This window comes from Choristoneura fumiferana, chromosome 6, assembly GCF_025370935.1.
Source record: "Choristoneura fumiferana chromosome 6, NRCan_CFum_1, whole genome shotgun sequence".
NCBI classification, from domain to species: Eukaryota; Metazoa; Arthropoda; class Insecta; order Lepidoptera; family Tortricidae; genus Choristoneura; species Choristoneura fumiferana.
The window spans coordinates 4,347,590-4,354,165 of NC_133477.1; positions in this window are offsets into that span (position 1 = coordinate 4,347,590).

A 6,576-nucleotide genomic window follows, 5' to 3' on the forward strand; every position below is an offset into this window, starting at 1 on the left:
AATAAAAACTTACCCGATGAAAAATCGGCAACTTTGGAGATGCGCCTTCAACACAGGCGTGCAGGAAAAATGATACGAAAAATAGTGAAATTGGCTTGTAGCGTAATCCAGCTCTGCTTCCAATAGATGAGGCCAAAAAAAGTGGTATTACTGAATTGAAGAAACTGGGCACTGGTGACTTCTCTTAGTAAAATTTGTAGCAACAAGATATATGTCCAACGCTCGACAACGTGTGATCAAAGAATGGGCTCAAAACAAAACGCCTTATGGAACCCGTACGCCCCTTGCCTGTACCTACCTTTATCAACTCTGAAGACCATCAATTATACATAAATAGGTATGGACAGTATTATCTTATAACAATTTATTTGTTTGTGTGTTTTAGTGTTATTTGTATTCAACTTAGCAAGTTACAGAGATAAAAACTTCACAATGCTACAATTTTATTTTACCGCAGATGTGCATAATTTAACTATTTTGTATCTTATTTATATTTACTGAAGTATTTCCTCGGTACACCCCGTTATAGGAAAGCAATATAATAAAAATACAATAGGTGCCTACGGAATCATTTTTTGTACTTATAAGACTAGTGAAGTGATGGAGCGATGGTTCGTCATCAACCGTCATCAATCAACAAACTACGTGCGAAGAGATTTCAGTTCAGCATAGCTACATTTTCTGTAAAAATCTGCCAATTAAAGACCCTAAAGAGGTACCATTTGTTGGGTTCAATAGTAAATAAAATTTGACTTCAACATTTTGTATAAGTTCATGTATTAGTTTTTAATTTAATTCATGTGGGTTTATTTATTTTTCTTTCAACAAAAGATGTGTAATATAATAAAAACTAATATCACAAAGTCGATAGATCTTTGATAAAAAGTTTGGTGTCTTCTGACCATGGTCCCACTGTCTCAAAGGCAAGCGCCGCAAACTCATGATAGTTTGTTAAAGCTGAGTATTTGCGGCGCTTGTTTATCTGAGCCTGTTTTTTACACACTTATTATTCATAACGTATATTTTACCTACTCTAAGTTTGTGAACATAGTGAGGCGCAAACTGAATAAGTTAGGGGGGTAGTTCACTAGCGTTGCACCCGCTATCAGTTTCCTGTCGCTTCTACTGAAGAAATGAGTCAGGTAGAATGGAAGGATTTTAAAAACGATATGGTGCATGTGGTATAATTAAACATTCATTAACATTTCTTGCGTACGGTCTCTGATTCCTTCAATATATGCGACAGGAAACTGACAGCGGTTGAAACGCTTGTAGAATTCTACGCTGACGAAACTAGTCACTTATGGGAAACTGTACCTACTCTAGCGATAATTTTGTAACTAATTGAAATGGTTTTTGGTAATTTTCGAGTGGTATTTTACAGTGTTATTTCATAAACGCTCGCTCCCCGGAAAATGATGGAAATTGTATACTCTAAAAACATAAAAACAATACATAATTGTTCGACCCATTGTAGGTGTATCTAAATAGAATAAAGCGATACAAAGACGGGGTCCAATTCGATCCATTCTTATGTAATGCTAATACCTAGTTAATGAACGTAAGAGCAACAATGAATACAGAATAATAAGATTTGTCCATTATAAAATGGTTCACTTAATTGACAATATACTTATGGGCAGCGAAATATTGAATGTTCAGTTCAATACCTGTATGAGTAGAATGAAAAGGAATTTATTTTTAAGGTTCCGTAACTCAAAAAGAAAAACGGAACTCTTAGGCTCCGTTTCCATCAGAAAAGTGCGACGATGTGTTACGAGGAATGTATGAACCAATAGAAACGCTGTATAGATTCAGGCGTTACTTTGCGGAGGTCCATGTTAAAATAAATGGAATACTGTCTTGCTCCTCCGCCAAGTACCTAGTGAGGCCAAGTCGTGCGAAACAGCTACGTTTGAGATGGAAAAAATGTTTTTTCATGCAGTTTAACCCGCCCTCCCTCCACATAAAAAACGTAAATAACCAACGCAAACGTAACTGAACCCACCACCAAGAGAACCACCACCACAACCATAAACAAGATCCCGGACACGTGTTTCGCTTCTCTCCGAAGCATCATCAGCGGTTGTTGACCCTACGACGCTTGGTCGAATTTGGATGGTTGGATTTTTTCCAACTCAAACGTAGCTGTTTCGCACGACTTGGCCTCACTACTTGGCGGAGGAGCAAGACAGATATTCCTATTTATTTCAATAGAAACGCTTCATTTACCTCGCCTCGCTCCGCTCAACTGTTTCCACTAGAAATGTACTGTGCGAGGATTCGAAGGCGAGGATAAGTAAATGAAGCGCTGCTATTGGTTAATGAAAAACACATTCCTCACAACACATCCTCGCACACCTTAGGTGTAAACGCAGCCTTATGGATCACTTTGTTGTCCGTCTGTTTGTATTTCCGCTTATTAAAACCCTTATTCTCAAAAACGTGCGGAGTTATCAAGCGGAAATTAATATCTAATACTCAGGTCTGCGACCAATTGAAGCAGTGGTAAATCAAATTTCTAAGTCAATGCAATCAAAAGAGAGTCATTTAATATTGTGTTTCAATAAAAATTGCCGTAACCAAATAACACACTATAGGGTACTTTCGGTTGTCCGAGACACACTTTTAGCACCTGAAAAACTTAACTTTTTATGCTGGTATGTCTATGTCTAGCCATCCTTTCATAGACAAGTATTTAGGTACCATCGAACCAATTGAATCGTGATTCACTGTAGAAAAAGTCAGAATGACATCGCATTGCTGGACAAGGGAATTAATTGTGACGCTTACTGTGAGAACGTTGTACGCTGGGTCAGACAGGAATCAAATAATTCGACTGTACCTTCGTACGGAATCCTCTGTGCGCAAGTCCGACACGCACTTGGCCAGTTTTTGTATTATTTTTAACGATGTCTGCCTAAAATAATCCAACTGACCTCCCGGATCAATTTGTAAAATATTTATATCAACCTTCATATGTCTTGTTGTGTACCAATAAAAATCAAAATGTTGTTATTATTGCGCTCTCATAAAAAAACTTATTTGCAATGAGGGCTATCGTTTTTGTCTCACTAGATGGCGCACTGTTGCGTGAGGTTTTTAAGTATGGCTTTCAAAGTCTGTTATTACGGGCGTGAAACAAAGTTTAGATTAAAATCATATTTAATACACCTTAAAACGTAGCATAAAAATATCGAGCATATCACAGTGTTGCAAAGTCCCCGTTTTGTTCGGAAAAAAAGGGAGGACAAAGGTTTCCGAAAGACAAAACTGTCTCAAAACACAGACATTCATTGCCCGGAACGCATATTTGCCATAATTAATTTCAGATATTGCAAAATATTCACAAATAATTCTATTATAATAAACCCGCGTAGCTCACCCAAAAACTATGAGATTTGACATTTCGGAGACCTCACGCTACACTAGCGCCTCTAGCGGCGAATTTATTCGCGATAGCCCTCATTAATTTAGTGTCTCATAAAGCTCATACCTAATTAATTTCTTATGCTGGAAAAAAAACATCTAGCGAAATAAACCTTTCCAACCAGCCAGGCATTGAAATAAGTTTTTCTGAGTCCAGCAAAAAGTGTTTCGAATTTTTAAATTCGTAGCAGTTTATTTTATTTTGTTTGAAGATAAATGATATGAGCCAAAGCCGTTTTCTGACAAGTTTTTTCTGACAGAGAGCCATTTTGTTTTTTTTTATACTTTTTAGGGTTCGGAGCCAAATGGCAAAAAAACGGCATTGCTCAAGGCCTATCAATTCTAGAACGCTAATTTTGCACGAATATATATGTAAACTATGCCGACAAAATGATACAATAAAAAATACAATTTTTTTAGAGTATCCAACCTTGTAGTGTGGGATATCGTTGGACAGGTCTTTTAAAATCATTAGGGGGTTGCTAAAAAGATTTTTCGATTCAGTGTTTTTTTTTACATTTCGTGTTTTAATTAAGCTCTATTCTATATAGTACATTACTAGTACTGCAGAGACCGTGAAATAGGGGATAGATGGCGAGTGTTAACGAGGCCATCTAGAGATACGAGGCCGACCATCCCTATTCGCGGACGAGGCTTGTATAGTGCTTTAATATTAAAAACCACTCGTTTTAGATCTTAGAAGTATTTGTTTCTTTTTCTATTCCCGCCAAAATACTCTTCGTCAACTTTTTTTTTTGTAAGCTCGTATAGCCTTAGCTAGCTTTTGTAGGTTCGGGTTCATGATTTTGCCACCAAATCTTGACATGATTTTATTTATTAAAAAATTACGATATTTGATATTTTCATAAATAATAAACAATAATTGACAATCCTAGTTTATTATATTGAATACCTGATTTAATCTAGTCAAATAAGAGATTAATCTGTCATCTCCCAGGATAACAGGATCAAAGGAATTTGGGCACAAATTAGTGCCTCTGGGAGAGGACAGGTTAAATACAAATTTTAGATACATAGAATTTTTCATAGATAGATAGTCAATAAAAAAAACCAGTGCAACAAAACAAAGGAAATCTCTTTGCTGGCTACTCTTATTTGAAATTAGAACGAATCTTCAATAAGTGGTATTAAGTGCATATACAATGACGTACTTGTCGTTCTATGATCACGAAGATAAGGACGACATTTCCTTGGATGTTTGAGAAAAATACATTTTTATCCTATCTTAGGATTCAGCCAATTCATTTCATTCCTAGGATTCCAGAAAACCAATGTCATTTTATGTACGCCATGTATTTAAGTCATTCGGAAAGCATTAATAGTTTTACCCATGTTACCTACCTAGAGGTAAACAAAAAAACTTGCTATGATAACGTTCTATGGTGGCCCATGAATCAAATCCGTTGATGATTTATGTACCAATCTACCAAGTCTACCAATTTTTTAAACAAGTTCCTATCAATTAATATGTCGCTAATGTTCGCGCACTAAAACCTTTTTAGGCCATACACAGTGCAGGGGTGCTCTCTGGCACAGGACTTGTCAGTCTGGCACAAGTCTTGTCGTTGACATAAGTTTTTCATCCGCTCACGTGTTATATTCGCTATAAACCGCATCGCCAAATAAGAAGATTTCCTTCGACTCCGCATCACAAGACCCCCGCATCACATCATCGGCCGGAGCCCTAACCAGGTGAGTGCTTCTACACTGTTGGAAATTCCATTTGGCATAGCGCGCTCTCGGTCTTCCGCCACCCATAAAAATTGGCTATTTACACGCCATACCATAATTCTTGGTCCTATCGAACAACCGGATTGCTTCCCGGAACGAAATTATTCACCCGCTTCGCCTGTGACATAGCGTAATTTTTGGCTCTCACAATAGGCATAATTTTCAACCGCCATTTCTGTCATAATTTCTTCTGACATCTCATATAATTTTTGAAACTAAAATTTATATTTTCGCGTTACATAATCATGGCGAAATCACCTTTAGAATCAAAATTATCCATATTGAAAACCAAAGAGGAACGAATTTTACGCCGTTTCTCACATTTGTTGGATCTGTCGAAAAAGTCTCTACGTTCGATTCCCGCAGTAACGAGAATTTCATGGCAGAATCCGAGACGATCGATGATTTTCGAGTAAATTTCGAAAAAATATTAGACGAAATAAATGCTATTTCAATGTCTATTGACCCTAAACATGAACCGGACTATGAGACTCTGGATACATTTGAGGACTTATACGCCCGCATCAAGCGCACTCGTGCTAATATTTCTAAAATAACCGCCCCGCAAACGAGTTCGCCTTCTGCACCCGCGCCGCAAGTTAAAGGTCCAAATATTAAACTCCCGCCTATCGACCTTCCCTCCTTTGATGGTAGGACTGAAAACTGGCCCATATTCTTTGAGTCCTTTAAATCAAATATCATAACAATGACCAGCTTACTGACTCGCAACGCGTACAGTACCTCATGGGCAACTGACCCATAGCGCTTTAAATATAACCGCAGGTTTGGTACCCACAGGAGAGACTTATTCCATTATTTGGATAGTCTAGTAAATAAATACCAGGATAAACGCGCCTTGGGTACATACTACCTTAATAACATCTTGGACATTAAACCAAGTTCGAATTCGCCCAGCAGTCTTAACAGTTTCATTGAAAGATATTCCGCGACTGTGGCCGCTCTAAAACAATTGGACATTCCTGATCTCTCAGATTCTTTTTCCTGCAGTTGCTTTGCGAAAAACTGACCAACAGACTTTACAAAGTTTTGAAATGTCTGTGCGTGACGTAACTATTCCTTCGTACGAGCAATATGGTCACATTTAATGCAGAGTCAAGAAAATTCTAGAACGGTCAGGCAATAATCCTTCAATGAATACTCCGCGAACCGCTTATAAACCCGTTGCCATACACCGGCTCAACCCGCGCGTACTACTTACAAAGCGTTTGTAGCTAGCAACGATGTTCCTTCTTCCAGCTCCGCAAATAACAAAACCTGTGTATTTGGTGCAATAATAATGATCACGTACAGTTATATAATTGTCCTAAATTTCAAAATATGGTTTCACCACAAGCTAGATTCGACTTTATTAAGACAACCGTGGCTGTGTAAACT